Consider the following 16,915-nt stretch of genomic DNA (forward strand, 5'->3'; position numbering starts at 1 on the left):
TATATATATATATATATATATATATATATATATATATATTCACTGCATAAGGCATTTAGCTGATTACTGATTATGGGTGCTCTCAAAAAGCCAAAATTTAGCTCTTTTAAATAAACGGTTATTATTCACACTTTTACCATAGTTTTAAGAATATGATCAATATGGTATAATATTAAATCACACTACAAAAAACCTAATTTACATAAAAGGGCATGTCTGTGATTCTAATAATGGCAATCTGAACATTCCATTACAGTAAAATTTTACAATTAGTTAAAGGCTAAAAGAGATGAACTAACTTGTCATTATATTGACCAACATGATAATGCGTGTTGAAAATCACAGTTTATTCGGAAACAGTAAAGCACTCTATGATATTATTACCCATACCTTGTATATTAATTGATTAAATACTTCATTCATTCCATTCGCACACTCACTTATTTCTAATTCTTTAAATTCTGAAGCAGGTCTTAGTTATTCTTTTGGACTCCTTTCACCCATAATGTTGTCACGAGAATTGTCCTCTTCCTCATTGTCCTTCTGCTTTGAAAGCTTAAGGCCCTCCTGGGAGGTTTAGGAACCGCATAGTCATCGACAGAAGCGTTGTATGGGTATTCATGCCCACTCGGATCCATCACTGTGCCCAACATCTTCCAAGCATGACCTTTGACCTCCTCAGGTTCATCATAGAGCGATGGAGGCCCACTTGGGGCCACACCACAACCTTCTGGTTCATCATAAATGTGCTCCACTTTTTTGTATGAAGGTGTTTTTGTTTGAGAAACGAGATCTGATTGCAGTTTTAGTCTATAATATCATAAAGTGGTTCTGTGTTTTGTAATTTGCCTTTCTTGTCATTTTCACAATTGGGTTCTACAAACATGGGTGGAGGTTTGATGCCGACAAAGTCTCTCCATGTTCTTGCCAAATAGTGTCAAAGGGCAATGAGTAGTCAGAGTCCTCGGGGTTGGAGCATGTGGGGCAGCCAGTCTTTTGTTTCTTCGCTTCTCCCAGGACTTCCCGATCAGGATCAGGGGCCATGGCTCAGGGAATACATCTCATCCTCGCTGTTGACCAAAGGACAGCTGCGGAAGTTCTTGACCTGGCTCTTTCGCGGCGGAGGCCTGGTGTCCAGGTTCAAGCTCTTGACTCCGGTCAGAAGTTTCTCAGCAGGGTTGAGTCTGGTTTGCTGAGGTTCTGGGGTTGTTGCAGGTCCGTCTCTGACTGCTCTGTCAGTCACCCATACTGTAGGCGCCTACCATTCTCTGCCACAGCTCTCATTCGAGGTGAAAGGGGCATGGCATCTCGCCTCCACGCTTGATATCTGCTTCTGAGTAAGTTGACTCTGTGTAGATTGATGGCGGCCTCTACAGATTGGAAGATGCTGTTTCCTTGCTTTGTGTCGAACCTCAAGATTGCCTTCCCCAGATCGCATCTTCGCCCAGCCTCGAAGGAAAATGTTGCCTGTTTGTTGAAAAATATATACATTTAATCAGTCGTAAGTAGTAAAGATGAAAAAAAAATAAAAAAAACTGTGCATGTACAATACCATCCAAAGGAGAGTCGATTTTTAAATGTTATCCTCACCATTTTTCTGCACATTTTGAAAGATTGCATCAGAAATTGTGGAAACCAGCTAGTAATAATAACAGTGTAATTCTGTTTATCTCTATGCAAGACATTTTCAAATATAATTTGTGACCCTGGACCACAAAATTTACCTGATACATTTTCTGGAAATTGAGATTTGAATAAATAAGCTTTGCTTTGGATTGTTACGATATGACAGTATTTGGCAGAGAAACTGGACTCTGAGGGTGCAAAAAATACCAAAATCTAATATTAAGAAATTCACTTAAAAGTTATCAAAATGAAGTTCTAAAGCAGTATGTATGACTTAATTCAACACGATCTTTAGTGTCACTAAGCTTAGGCTGCTTTATTTATTTATTTATTTTTCATAAGGCAGTCTGGATATCACAATAACATCTTTTTACAGTTCAATATCCCCATCCTCTACCGAATGACAGAAGACACACCTCCACTAGCATTAGCTGAAAGACTTCAGATCACTATCAAGCCATACCTTGTCTCTGCGAACCTGCGGAGAGCGATAGGGCCAGGAGTAGAGAACTTCTCACCGTCTTTGGTTTCCTTCAGAAGGAGGCTATCAAAATCAGTCCATTAACAGCACTTTCTTCCTTTCAGGCCGCATCTCTCAGAAGCCTCTGTCGCCTCACCGTCACCTTAAAGTCTTTCATTGCTGAAGACAACAGAAAGGAAAAGCTTTGCATAAACAATGTGCCAAAAGCATAGCATATATCAACCACATAACAATGGATTCAGCTAACTTGTGGCTTTCTGAAGGCTTATGAGTGTATTAGATATTCAGCTGTATGTAGAACTGCATTCAGAAACTACATCTGTTAGGTAAACCTGAATGAGCTTCTATTATCATAAAAAAAAATTATATTACAAAATGTTATATAAATGTTATAAACTATTAAATGAAATTTAAAGGCTTTTCTCAGTGAATGAGTATGCATTTCTACCCATTTGAACTCTTTTTGGAAGCAGATGAGTACATTATCAGAGGTCATTCTCACATATGTACAATAATTTAGAGCAGCTTTCTTTTGATCTTGCATGTATGCAATATAATTGGTTTTTCACACAAGTGTACAGATTTAGCACATGCACCGGTTGAGAAAACAAGCATCTTATTAGATGCTCTCGGTTAATAAGAGTCAACACTACCTGTTGGGTTTCTGCTGAACTGCAGGAGTGAACTGTGTGCTGCAGAGTCTGCTGCTCTCAGAGGATTGTCTATTAAAGGAAGCTCACCATGCAGATGTATTTCTGCATGAAGCGAACATGGGTGATGAAACTCTATTAATTTCCTGAGGTGAAGTGTCAAAGAGAGATTTTCTGTACATGTCATTCAGTCCAAAACAGTCGACCATAACAGTGGGCTATTAATTCAGGCTCTACCATAGATTGAATGCAAATGAGGATGCTTCTCAAAGTCTGATTTAATAACTTGTAGTTATATATATATATATATATATATACATACATAGATACATATATACATACATACACACACATACACATATATATATATATATATATATTATATTTTAGTTTTAGTAATAATAACTTAAAAATAAACACCAATTTGCATATTTTTATAATCTTTTGGCAATTCATTCATTCATGTTATTATATATTACCGTATTTTGGGCATTTACTGAACTGAGAGACAACATTGAAGAGAAAGACTGGAAGAAAATGAGTAGAGGCCTGGAACTAGGACTTGACCTCACGTCATAAGAGTCATCATTTCAGGCCACACTTTGGCATAGTCATGTGAAACTTTTGCATAATTATGCCAATAATCGTACTAAAGGGGAGAGAGAGAAAGGCTGCGATGTGGTTTGGAGTATCTTTTTCCCGTTTGAAACGTGGCTCCTCCAGCCACAGTCAAACTTCATTGAGAGGAAGTATGTCTTTGCAGAGACAGTGCTGGCTTCTGTTTGCAGCTGTCAGAACACAAGCAACCCACTCCCACACCTCTCAGCAAATAAAAAGAATGGCACTTCCTGCAAAAGAACAAAAAAGCCACACTATATATACAGACTAGTGTAAAAATGAGACTCATTTCCATATTTACATCCTGTTGTCACAGAGCAACAAGTGGTGAGATTCATATGCAAGATTCTCTCCCTTTGCTGCTCTACATCTGGCAATGCACCAAATTCACAGCAACTGTTTTGTAGTTTTGTAACCCTCCATTTCCACTTACTTTCCACATGGACCTCATTTGCATAACACATCTTTCTCCTTCCAGGTGTGTGTTCAGTATTCAGGAAGTTATAAAATCATAAAAGGTACATTTACGCGAACAAGCGCGTTTCATGTAGATATGAATAGAGTGGGGTCTAAAAGTCGGGAGCTCTTTTACTGCAAAATGCACAGCACCTGCTAAGTTGCAGCATAATGGAAGTTGATTTAGCAATTTTGCTGGTAGGAGGTCACTGTCCACCACTCTACTTTGTAGTCAAACATAAGCAAAGGTCACCATCGGCCAAATAAACACCTTTATCTCTTCTAAATATAGTGTTTTATTCACACCACATTCTTTCTGGATTCACCAGGCTAGATTTTACAGTATTTTGGATGCAAAGTAATAATTTGTGACACTGAGTTATTTTTAGACAACGAATGCTTTTATTTTGCTTACTAATGTATTCCTTTATTATGGATATATTAAAATAATTCAAACTGACACAAAAGTATAATTTTACCTAATATTTCTATTTCAAACAAAGAATGTTCTTTTGCATTTTTCTTTGTTTTTAACACTGATAATACTAAGATTTTTATTTATTTTTGTTGCAACAAATCAAATTTCTGAAGAATCATGTGACACTGAAGATTGGGCTAATGACTGTTGAAAATAAATTAAATAAATTAGAATTTAAAATAGTATAACCAAAATAAAAAAAGTATAACCTATAGTTATTTTAAATTGTCATAATTTAACAATATTTTTGTGACCATCACAGACTTCCATTAAAAAAAAAAAAATCATTAAAAATCATATACCAACTGCAAGTGTTTTTAACGATAGTGTAATTTTATCTGTCCAGCAATACGTTTTGATTTTGCTTGAAGTGACAAATCACGGCATCAGAACTAAACCTGCCGGAGTCAAGATGAGCTATATTTTTTCTGGTCTCCTGGCACTAATGTTTTTGAATCTGAGGATGTGGTTTCACATACCAGTGATCTACTGCTACTATTTGATGTGTTTACAGCTTTTTATCACTAATTTCGCCATAAGGTTTTTTATTCACTGTGACTTTGCGTTTGTTGTAGAAAATGTTTGCATCCGGTGTAAATATCTGTATGTGCCGCAAAAAAGCAGTAGTTCCACAGCCCTGTACCCCTCTTATCGCTTGGGTTCCTCTGGCTCCCTGTTACCCTGCTGTGCGCTTGACAGAACAAGGCCTTCTGATATTTAAATTGAGAACAGATGGATTTGATAAACTGTCTGAATCACGAGAAACTCCCAAACCCAGCGCATTCCAGAGGAGAAAGCAGCAGAATGCTGGAAGCTCTGCACCTTGAACATATGAAGCCAACTTTCTGTGGACTGAAATAAGTCAATTAGTTTAATGAGATCATTTAAATGCCATTTCTCAATCAGCGAGCAAATATAGGAACATAATGACCCATGATTAAACAGTCAGGGTAGTGTTGAAATGCCTGGTGAAGTTAGACTGGCTGAGGTGGATTGTCCTGCAGCACCTGTGCTGCATCACTGATGTGTGTTTTGTACTTCCACTTCTCTTGACATCATCTTGCTCTCAAAAAGCCACAGTGTAAACATGTCCACTGCAGGGCTTTTATCTGTCTTTTCCATCTTTGGGGATGTGTTTTTAGTTATTGTAATGTGCTCGTTTGCGTTCGTTTGATAGTCTGTTCGCCTCTTTTTCAATTTGCTCAATAAGTAAATGAACAGATGGAAAAATAAACCAAGACTGCATTTCAATGCATTCATGCAAAAATTACTTAAACTGAGAATTGGTAAGTAATAAATTTTTAAACTCACTCATTACAAATAATATATAGAGAATAATATCATATCAACTGCAAGAATTGAAAAACAATATCGGTCCAGCTTCATCTCTTCTGGGAAGGCTGTCCACAAGATTTAGAGGTGTGTTTATAGGAATTTTGACCCTTCTTCCCAGAAAGCGCATTTTTGAGGTCACACACCTGATGTTGGGCGTGGAGGCTTGGCTCTCCTCTACGCTCTAATTCATCCCAAAGGTGTTCTATCAGGTTGAGGTCAGGACTCTGTGCAGGCCAATCAAGTTCATCCACACTGCTACTCTGTCCATTCATATCTTTTATGGACCTTGCTTTGTGCACTGGTCAAGTTGGAAAAGGAAAGGCTCGGAACTGTTCCCAAGAAGTTGGGAGCATGGAATTATCTAAAATAGAATTGTCTTGGTTTGCTGAAGCATTCAGAGTTCCTTTCACTGGAACTAAGGGCCAAGCCCAGCTCCTGAAAAACAACCCACACCATAATCCTCCTCCACAGAACTGTACACTTGGCATACTGCAGTCAGACAAGGACGTTCTCCTGGCAACCGCCAAACCCAGTCTAGTCCATCAGATTTGCCAGATGGGAGAAGCCTGATTTATCACTCAGAGAATGCATCTCCCACTGCTCTAGAGTCCAGTGGCGGCATGCGCACCACCATTGCATCCGGCGCTTTGCATTGCACTTGGTAATGTGTAAGCTTGCAGATGCAGCTGATCGGCCATGAAAACCCATTCCATGAAGCTCTCTGCGCGCACTGTTCTTGAGCTGAAAGGCCACATTAAGTTTGGAGGTCTGTAATGATTGACTGCAGAAAGTTATGTGCCTTAGCATAACGTGTCCTACCACTTTGTATGGCTGAGTTGCTGTTGTTCCTAAATGCTTCCCACATTCTAATAATACAGCTGACCGTGTAATATTTAGGGCGAGAGAAATTTCACAATTGGATTTACTTTACTGGGCTCCTGAGAGCAACCCATTCTTTCACAAATTGTAAAAACAGTCTTAATGCCTAGGTGCTTGATTTTATACACCTGTGTACAGAGTAATTGGAACACCTGATTTCTGATTATTTGGATGGGTGAGAGAATACTTTTGGCAATATAGTGTGTGAGTGTGTGTGTGTGTGTGTGTGTGTGTGTGTGTGTGTGTGTATGTATTGTGTGTATATATATATATATGTATACACACACACACTACTACACACATATATATATATATATATATATATATATACACACACACACCTACTACACCTACTACACATATATATATATATATATATATATATATATATTCATATTTTTATATAGAAGGATGCATTAAATTTTATCTAAATAAATGCTGTTCTTATAATCTTTGTATTCATCAAAAGAATCCAGAGAAAAATAAAAAATACAATTAATAAATTAAAAATATTTAAAATATAAAATTCAGCTTACCCATAATTTTTAGCAGCCTAGATAAGAGGCTGCTAAAGAAGTCAGCTTTATCATCCATGAAGAAATAAATTACGTTTTAAAATATATGCTGATATTTCAAATTGTTACATAATATTTCCAAATATCACTGTTTTTACTGTATTTTGATCTAATAAATAAGTGGGCATGGAGATCATATTGTTCAAAAAACAGAACAAAAAAATTAACTTTTAGATGCTGGTATTGTGTGTGTGTGTGTGTGTGTGTGTGTGTATGTATGTATTTTGTTGTTTTGTTTTTACACTAAATTCAATACAGAGTTATCTGTATTAAATGTACATAGTTTTACCTTCTTTAGCAAATATACTAAAATTGTTCAAACAGGTCAGAATTTGATGATTTTAGATATAAACTCCCGCATACGAATGAAGAAAATATGTGCATAATTTTTTTTTTTTTTTTTTTTTTTTTTTTTACAGCTAGCTATCAACATTTCACATAATTTCACAAGAGCAAACTTCCCTCCTAAAATAATGTTCTCTCAAATAATGCCCATCTGATGAGTAAATGTAATGAAGAGATGAAATAAAAAGTAGCAGGTGTTACAAAGAAAAAGAAGACAGCACATTTATATCAACCATCAAACAAACAGCACTTACCCCAGCATTAATGAAGACAGAAAAATAAAAATGGATGAAAAGGAAGTCAAACAGGGCGCTGAACAATCTTTAAAAACGACAGGATATTGCGCGTTTACAGATAGTGGTCAATCTGCGAACAAAGCGGACACTTGTGTGATATTTTTCCACCACAAGAGAACAAAAGATGAGCCACAACTTTCCACTTTGCATAACAAGAGGAATGAAAAGTTAGTTGCTGGTTTACAATATTCACAGCACAAAAAACTAGAGGTGTCAGACTAGTCAACAAGCCTATGTCTAAGCGAAAGAAATTATCATTTATTGTGCATCTTTTAACAGAAACTAACAAGACTTTTTTAAGGTACTTCCACCAGATCTCTCTAAAACCAGCTCATCCACCAGAAAGAGGCTCATGAGCTACTCCTCTTGTGACTTTGATATTGTGCGCGTACATTCATATTCGTGGTTCGGAATAATTTTCATTTGTAATTTTTGGTTTTGTACACACTCCACACTTCCTTACCAGTTTCTCTGCTGCAGTATGAGAGTGTTTGTCCGCCATCACCAACGTCATCAGATTCCCAGCATGTAAACTGTTTCCTCTCATTAGCTCCTCTCTCTGGCCAGCTCATCTACCGTGAACCAGCATACAGCAGTTTTATAACACATAGCGCAAACTTTAAAAATGCAGTTTTTAAATTCACTAAGCCTGTAATAACAGCAGAGCAAATAAATACAGGTGTGTAAAAAGTTTGGCCCCCCCTTCCCTTTTTTTTTTTTTTTGCATGTTTATTTACACTTTAATGTTTCCAGATCATTAAACAAATGTAATTATTAATCAAGATAACACATGTAAACACAACGTAGATTTTTAAAAATGACAGTTTTTACGAGAAAACAAGATCCAAAACCACATAGCCCTCGCGTGCAAAAGCGTTTGGGACGCCAGCAAACCACAGTGAGAGCCATTATCCACAAACATGAAAAAACATGGAACAGTGGTGAACCTTCCCAGGTGAGGTGGCCGACCATAAAATTAGCCCAAAAGCGCAGTGGCAGCTCATCCAGAGATCATAAAAAAGACCCCACAAAAACATCCAAATAACTGCAGGCCTCACTTGTCTCAGTTAAGCTCAGTGTTCATTATTCCACCACAAGAAAGAGACACCGTAAAGAAATGACCTGCATGGCAGAGATCCAAGATGAAAACGGCTGCTGAGCAAAATAACATAAGGCTTGTCACAGTTTTGCCAGAAAACCTCTTGATGATCCCCAGACTTTTGATAAATGCTCTGTGGACTGACAAGAACTTTTTAGAGAGTGTGTGTCCATTACATCCCTGACTTTGGGTGGCCTAGTCAAGTCCTGACCTGGAGATCTATTAGAGGCTGTGGCATGACCTTGAAAAGGCAGCCTGATAACCCTTCAGGCTGTGGCTGTATTACAACAATTCTCAAAAGATGAGTAGGTCAAGATTAAAGCCACAGCCCTGTGTAACAGACTCATCGCAAACCCTCCGATTGCAGTTGCCGCTGCTAAAGAAGATTGTCCCAACCAGTTATTAAGTTTTAAGTTTAAACTTTCCATTTTAAAAATATTTGTTGTGTTTACTTGTGTTATTTTTGATTATATCTAAATTTGTTTGATGATCTGAAACGTTAAAAGTGTGACAAACATGCAAAATAATATTAATCAGGAAGGAGCCAGCACTTTTAACACCGCTGTAAGTAATAAATAAAATAAATGAATAAAATAAGAAATAATCCATAAATATGTTTATAAATTAGATTTAAATAACATTTTTATATATGTTCTTAGTATTTGAAATTCCTGTAGTCCTCTGGCAAGTGTCATTTTCAGTGGTATTATATGCAATACAAATTCTCCATGCTTCTTTATTTTTGCACCAGCTGAAATGCAGTTTAACTTCACCGCAAGACCTCGGACAAATGGCCTTTGTTGAGAACCCATTTCTGGACCAACAATGCGCTCTCCAAGAACTGAGCCAGTAGTCATATTATGTTCTCAGCATAAAGCGTGTTCCACAACTCCACAGTGCATTACATCAAGCTCTTCCATTCCCCAGCGTTCCTCATTCCAGCAGCCACAACACAGCTACTGTTGCTTTCTGTGACACCACTTGATTACAAATTCTAAAGACAGCCACCTTTTTTTAGGCAAAGCTAAAGCTGGAGGAATCTGAGACATCATCGTAATCTGAGTTTCTATTGGTCTATACCAAATATACAAATCCAAAACTGAATGGTTCCATATTTGTGCTACCAGCATCACAAATCCCACTCTTGCTGTTTCTCACAGGTGGATTTGATCAAATCGATCTCACCATTTTTGTACTACAAGACATTGATAGATTTACAATCAAAAGAAATCCGATTTTCCTTCGCAGACAAAGCCGGCAAAATTCTGATTCATGATTTGGAGTATAGATTCAATTTTATCGTACCCCATATAAAAGTTGAACTAAAATTTACACTAAAATGAAGGAAATGGAATCCATCTATCCCCTCAGGATCAAGTTTGATGACCCTGTCACACCAAAGCAATCCTAAACGCTGAGGTGACCACAAAAGCCAGGATTCCTATATTGCCTAAAATACTCCCCAAGCTTTTGAAAACTGCCTTTGCCTGCAGACTGTGGTATATGACGCCGTTTCGCCGTTTTTCAAAATGCTCTAGGTACTTTAGATCAAAGCAATACAGAAATCTTGGCTTAGAGACCGTCCGGAAAAAGTTACGTATGGCCACCTACCTAAACCTACAAAATACTGCTAAATGTGTAAAGTGGTAAGAAATGCACGTTTAGTCAATGCAGTGCATTGCCATTTAACTTCCTTTTGAGTTGTTTGCTGAACCCCAGTTTACGATTTCAGAAAAATATAATTAGTAATTATGTGAGAATTGGAAGCACATAAATCGAAAATGTAGGCGTAAAATTATTACTTTGTGTGAAAATAAAATAAAATAATAAAAGTTGAGAGGTGCTGTCTCTAGTGTTTCTTTTCAACTGGAGTAAGGCAGCGTTTCCGTATGTATAAATACATTTTTGGAGTTTGTAGAATAGTACTTCCAATGAGCCTGTGCATGCCATGTATCTTTCCTATATCTCTCTTTATGTCCTGTCTGCTCTAATATCTAATTAGAACATCTGTGTATCTATCCATCAACCTGTAGGAGCATCTGTCTCTCCATCTAGTATTAATTAAATGCAGTATGTATCCATCCATCTATTCCATTTTCCTCACTGTCTTTCAATCAGTCTTTCTCTTTCTTTCTTAAGTTAGTAGTAATTCAATTCCATTTGTTGACTGAATAACCGTAATTTAATATCATACGTTCAGAATTTGAATTGCAGTTCTGCATTCTTTTTCTACCTTAATTCAAATGCAGTTATTGAATTGAACTTTTACAGAGCAAACTTAATTTAGATTCTGAAGGTGCGCAATTCCTGCTGGCAAGCATTATCATCTGAGGAAATTCTAGCTATATCTAGGGACTAAAACCACTAAGGAACCACTCCACCATACTTCCAGAAAGTGGTAAAATTCAATTCATGTAGATGCAAGAAGAGAGGATTTTAAAGAAAAAGCGTATTAGTGTGAAAAGGGTGTGAGAGTCAAACCACCTAATAGGTACTTTTCTTGAGTTTTAAAATGGGAGATGTTATATTTAGGAAGCTGTACCAGCTAGAGTACTCAGTATTGTACTTAACCCAGCTCAATTAGCTTATTTACAAGACTTTAACCCATGGCCAGAATAGAGGCCAAGAGTGAAGCTCTACATGTTTCCACTGTCCACAGAGAGCTTACAAACCTCTAAAATCCATTAAGTCAATGTCCTTGTGATTCTTCCTTTATTTTAAACTATAGCAAGTCACTTACAACATAATATATATATATATATATATATATATATATATATATATATATATATATATATATATATATATATATATATACTCTATATATAGTACAATGAGATATAGAAAACAACTTCCCTTTTAAAATAGATAAAAAACACATTCAGTGAAACAAGCTCTTCTTTGGACAACTAAGCTAGGAAACTCAATGAGTCACACAAGCAAGTTTTCTGCTCAGCTTTGAAAGGGCTTTTACACCTGCTGAAAGACAAAACCTTGTGGGGCTATTTTGCAATTTGAATCCCCTAACGTATGCAGATATTTTTGCACTTAAGCAGCTTGACTCTATAGTCTTAGCTGATGGCAGATGTAAAGTCTTACACACTGGTATGCAACAGGGCTTCAAACACAGCTGCGATTTGGCCTGGAGACAAAACAGGACCAAACCTGAAACTTTGATATAAAGCGCTATACTCTCACGCAATCCAGGCGTCAAATGACGTTACTGCAATGTTCTTAAAACAGAAAAAAGGCAAAAGCAGTGTCTTTTCCAATGCTGAAAGAAGGCAATCACACAATTTAAATCAGTGTTAAATACCGGAAGAGCGATTTCACACGGTTCTGAATCAGTCCTCCCAGTTCAGCTGTCTCAGCAGCGAAAACAAATGTCTTTTCAGTTGTCTCCACCAAAAAGTCCACAATCCCGTGGACGGCCGCCCGACATCAGCCTCCGAAGCAACCACGAATGCAGTCGCTCATTTTTATCACTAAAAACAATAACATAAAACTCAGAAATTCAGATTCATTTATTTTAGAATGTATGCAAACAAGTGGAGCGACACGGCTGCATTTAAATACGCTCCAAGATTTCTGAACTGTGTGGGTAGTATTATGCATGAACATTTTTTTCCCTTTTCCGATCTGATCTTTCCATGTCGCGTTAATTTAAAAGTACTTGTGAGCATCTCTGCACAGTATGGATTTCTGTTTGTCGAATTTTACAGCAAAGTGGGAACAGAATTATTAGCACTTCCTGCTAATTGTTTACATGCGTGTCCTTGCGCATAAACACATATGTGACCCCCCATCGAGTTTGATTGTTCGTGTACCGTGACTCATCAGGATCCATCACCCTCCTCAGATCATACATCTTATTTTATTCACGTTCGCAGTACACTGGAAATCTGAGTTCCACGGTTTCTTGCTCACCTTTTTGTTTTTCCTGTTGCGATTGCTTTCTCCAGCGTGCTGCCAGCTCCATCTTCGCTCAAAAAACTCGAGCGAGAGATGGAGCAAGGAGCTCTCTCGGTACATACGGACCAGACCTTACGCCATTTCTGGAAACAGAGAAGATAAATGGCTGAAAGTAGCGTAAACTCTTAACAATTTTTGTGATTTATTGTGCTGTTCTTTTAGGCATGCACAAAAGTAAATAAGTCTAATATAAGTAATATGCCTTATTATATTACAGGAAATGCTCTAATATAAAAAGACATTAGAAGAAAGCACCTAACATATTACAGCCATAGAAATATAATATTTAGGACAAAACCTCACTCATATATCGATGGGTAAGTTGAATCACTGCGTTGTCAAACTTTTCCACAGCTATTTACTCCATAGCGCAATCTTATTTCACATAAGCGTGTTTATTTTTACATTTTTAACATGTGACATGCAAAAACAGTTTCTTAGAAAGTTTACTCAAGCGTCTTATAGATCACATCATGATCACTTCTGGTTAATCTGACACAAGCTAGATTAAAAGATTAGATAGATTAAATCAACAAACATTATCCTACTTTTTCATAATGTCAAATGTTTGCCAACAAGTTAAGCTCGTCTTTGACCTTAAAATGATAGTTCATTTAAAAATAGCAAGTACATCTTCCTGTGGTTTTTTAAGCTAAAGAGTCACTAACAGTCTAATAGTCTCATTCCGTTATCTCCGTGACAGGATGGATTTGAATCACATCAACTGATAGCATTTTAAAGTGTGATTTCTTATTCAGAAAATACTTATATAAGAATCTAGGTGATGCAGACATTACCTCTATTTAGAAAGTCATGGCTTCAAACAGCACATAATCTGTACAGATGCAACACATTCAGCCTTGGTTTCCTAAAGAGACACTCTGATCCTGCACTAACATTAGCTCACTTTAATGGACTCAGCAGCCCATAAGTCCTCTAGGTACCTTAGACTATTCCTCTACTGCCAGTCCCATATGGAGTGGAACCAACAATATTATCAGTGGCATCAATCAAAATGAATTGAAAATGGTTTTAAATGAGAAATATGGACAAGTTAAAGTGGATCGATTCACAGTTCAGAAGTTATTCATGACTTCCAGTAGGCTTAATATGATTCATGAATTTCCTCTCTTGTTGTAATAAGCTCAATAGATATGGAATATTTGGCGACAAACATGTAGTTCAAATTAGGCAGCGTGAAGGCTGCTAGTGAAATTCCCATAGGCCAACCAAGCTGCACACACCGTGCATAATGTCTTATTTTCCCAATGACATTTATCTTTTCATATCAACATTTTCCATACTAATCATAAATTACTGCAATTTAAAATGCTGCTATATATATATATATATATATATATATATATATATATATATATATATATATATATATATATATATATATAATATATATATATATAGTATCAGTACTGCTCAACATCATAGTACAGTAGTGATGCCTTTCCAATAGGCCTTAATGTAGGACAGATACAAGCGAACTTGCACATATTAACCATCAAATAAAATAAAATGCAACAAATAAGAATTATATTATGTGTCACAGAGATATGAACAGCTGCTCTGCAGCAGCACAGACAAACGCACACAAAATTATAGGTGTTATAGAGGAACTAAAAAGGCCAACTGTCCAGTAGTATTTTACCTTGAACATTTTGAAACCATCTGAGATGCTGCACAAAAAAAAAAAAAAACATAGTAATATTAATATATAATATTCATTGGTTTTCTCTATTTAAGCAGTAATTTCTGTATTTGAGCAGCTACAACCGGTCAGCCTTCATTTTGTTCTATGACAGTGAATTTCAGATCAGCTGTAAAGACACATTTGTTCTTTAATGTAAGCCACCTGGTAAGAAGAAAGCACATTCTGTCTTACCTTCCCAAAGCCGCTGTATTGTAAATGTATCCCTTCTTTCTAATGTCCTCCTCCATTTCTCTCCATTTTGTCTCCGAAACAGCTCCTTAAGACCGTCTCATCTAATGTCTACTTCTGCTAAACTTGCTTGTGACACCAAACAGCATCTCCAAGTTCCATATATCTACTTCCTGTATAGCCCAAAGTTTACACTTCTTTGCAGAGCTGTGCAAGCCTCTGTAAGCCAAGCCACAAAAGATTACTCAGATCATTATTCCTCATGTTGTTTTGCGCCCAGAAGAGAGAAACAGCATTGTATTTTAAATTAACATACAAACTATTTTAAACCCAGGAAATTAGATAGATGGTTTAACATTTTTTGCATATTATTGAAGGCCTGAGAGTTTTATTATCATTATGCTGTGAGAAATTTAAGCAGTAAAATTGCTCATCTTAAAGTGTTACAAATATTAAACTAAGAAGGTATTGTAAAGCAACGTCACTGGATTTATATTTGTCACATAAGGCTATTTTAAGATGGTCTTATTGCACAAGTCTGTGGTCCAGCAGCAGACTTCCTGCTCTCTAGTGTGTCAAGTTTCCATCACACTCACACACACACACACACACACACACACGCAGATTCAACGTATGCCATCCAGACAACTTGAGGGTGCCTTGCGAGCCATTTTCCAGCTGTTTCAGGATAGACAAATGCTATTAATCCAATCATTGTCCTGTATGTTAAATAATTTAATAGACACAATGCAGTAATAATCTTACTATGCACCAACATAATGTCTGTCATGCTGTACATTTATTATAATGTCGTTATTAGAGACAGTGCTGTCTCCCAATAAGTGATGAGCTTCTGTAAACTGCTTTAAATATATATATATATATATATATATATATATATATATATATATATATATATATATATATATGCACACACAATCTCCTAAGGCCTGTGATATAAAATGTATTTAAATAAATGTATTTAATGATGACCCAATTCTAATTCCACCATATTCCTGAGACCCAGCTGTAGGTTTTACCTCTAATAATTGAAGATTATACACAGTGAGTTTCTCCGAGACCTCACATGTCATTACAAGAACACATTCCAGGAGTTTTACAGAGATGCCAGCTTGGAAGTTTCACCGTGACAACAATGTAATGAAAAAATGCTTAATTCAAAACTTTTGTTCTAGGTCTCAGGAGGATATTAGGCCTCTGTCTGGTTCGAAGCATTAATGCAACACAGCTGCAGATCCACAAACAAATCCCTGCCATTTAGTTGGCCGCAATCGACAGGCGCTGTCCCAGATATTTTCAGAAGAAAGCAGGCTGCGCCTGTGCCTAAAGTTTGCCTCGCTGACGATACAGCCCGAGTCGTGGGTGTTTCCTGGGACGTCCTTGAAAACAGTACTATGTAGTTATTGGATTTCCTGTTGTTTGCTTATTGGTCCAAAATGAAATGATCCCATCTAAGTCTCTAGTTTAAAGTTGAATTAAACATCATTTCCAATGGCAAAATAGGTCATATCACAAGTAACTGATCACACTTTAATTTTTGCCTGTTGTATAAACAACATGGGAAACCTATATCGAGGTTTTAATGTAATGGTTGATTTATGACGTTAATTACCTCAAATCCAAAAAATATGAAGAACAATGAAAGAGCCAGATGCTTCTAAAGTGGTATCTTCTCACTGCCCTCTAGAGCCTCAAAGCAGTGCACATGACCAGTCATCATCACCACACACACACACTTCAGTAAAGATCGCTCTCTGTGGCCAATATAAAGCGTAATTTAATTATTTAATGAATTGTAAAAGAAGACCAAACAAAGGCATAAAAAAGCGGATGAGGAAGAGAGCGTTTTTATAACATTTGTTGTGATTATGCTATTGTTGTTTTGCAACTTTCTGTTAATGCTTCATCTAACCTCTAAACTGTCAACTATATTTTTGCCTCATAAGTTTCCTCTGACTTATTTGTCGTTTTACTGTTGCTTGTCTGTTATTCTTCCTAGGAACACAAACATAGACTCTTCCTGTCTTCGTACTCTCTTTGTGATTGTAATCCTCCTGAGACTGACTGATCTCTTTCTTTGTGGATCTCATTTTACAAAACTGGAAGGAAAACAAGCATGGAAATGGCTTTATTCAAAATCAGACGAAATAACTCTTTGAGAAGCCAGTGAGGCCTTTTTAAGTGGCTATC

The 16,915-nt window shown here is 36.7% G+C and overlaps 1 pseudogene; it reads right to left on the minus strand.

Moving 5' to 3' along the window:
* Window positions 1–439: 439 nt before the first annotated feature.
* Window positions 440–16,442, minus strand: LOC122350719 (annotated as a pseudogene).
* Window positions 16,443–16,915: the final 473 nt, after the last annotated feature.

Source organism: Puntigrus tetrazona, chromosome 8 (genome assembly GCF_018831695.1).
Source record: "Puntigrus tetrazona isolate hp1 chromosome 8, ASM1883169v1, whole genome shotgun sequence".
Classification (NCBI taxonomy): domain Eukaryota; kingdom Metazoa; phylum Chordata; class Actinopteri; order Cypriniformes; family Cyprinidae; genus Puntigrus; species Puntigrus tetrazona.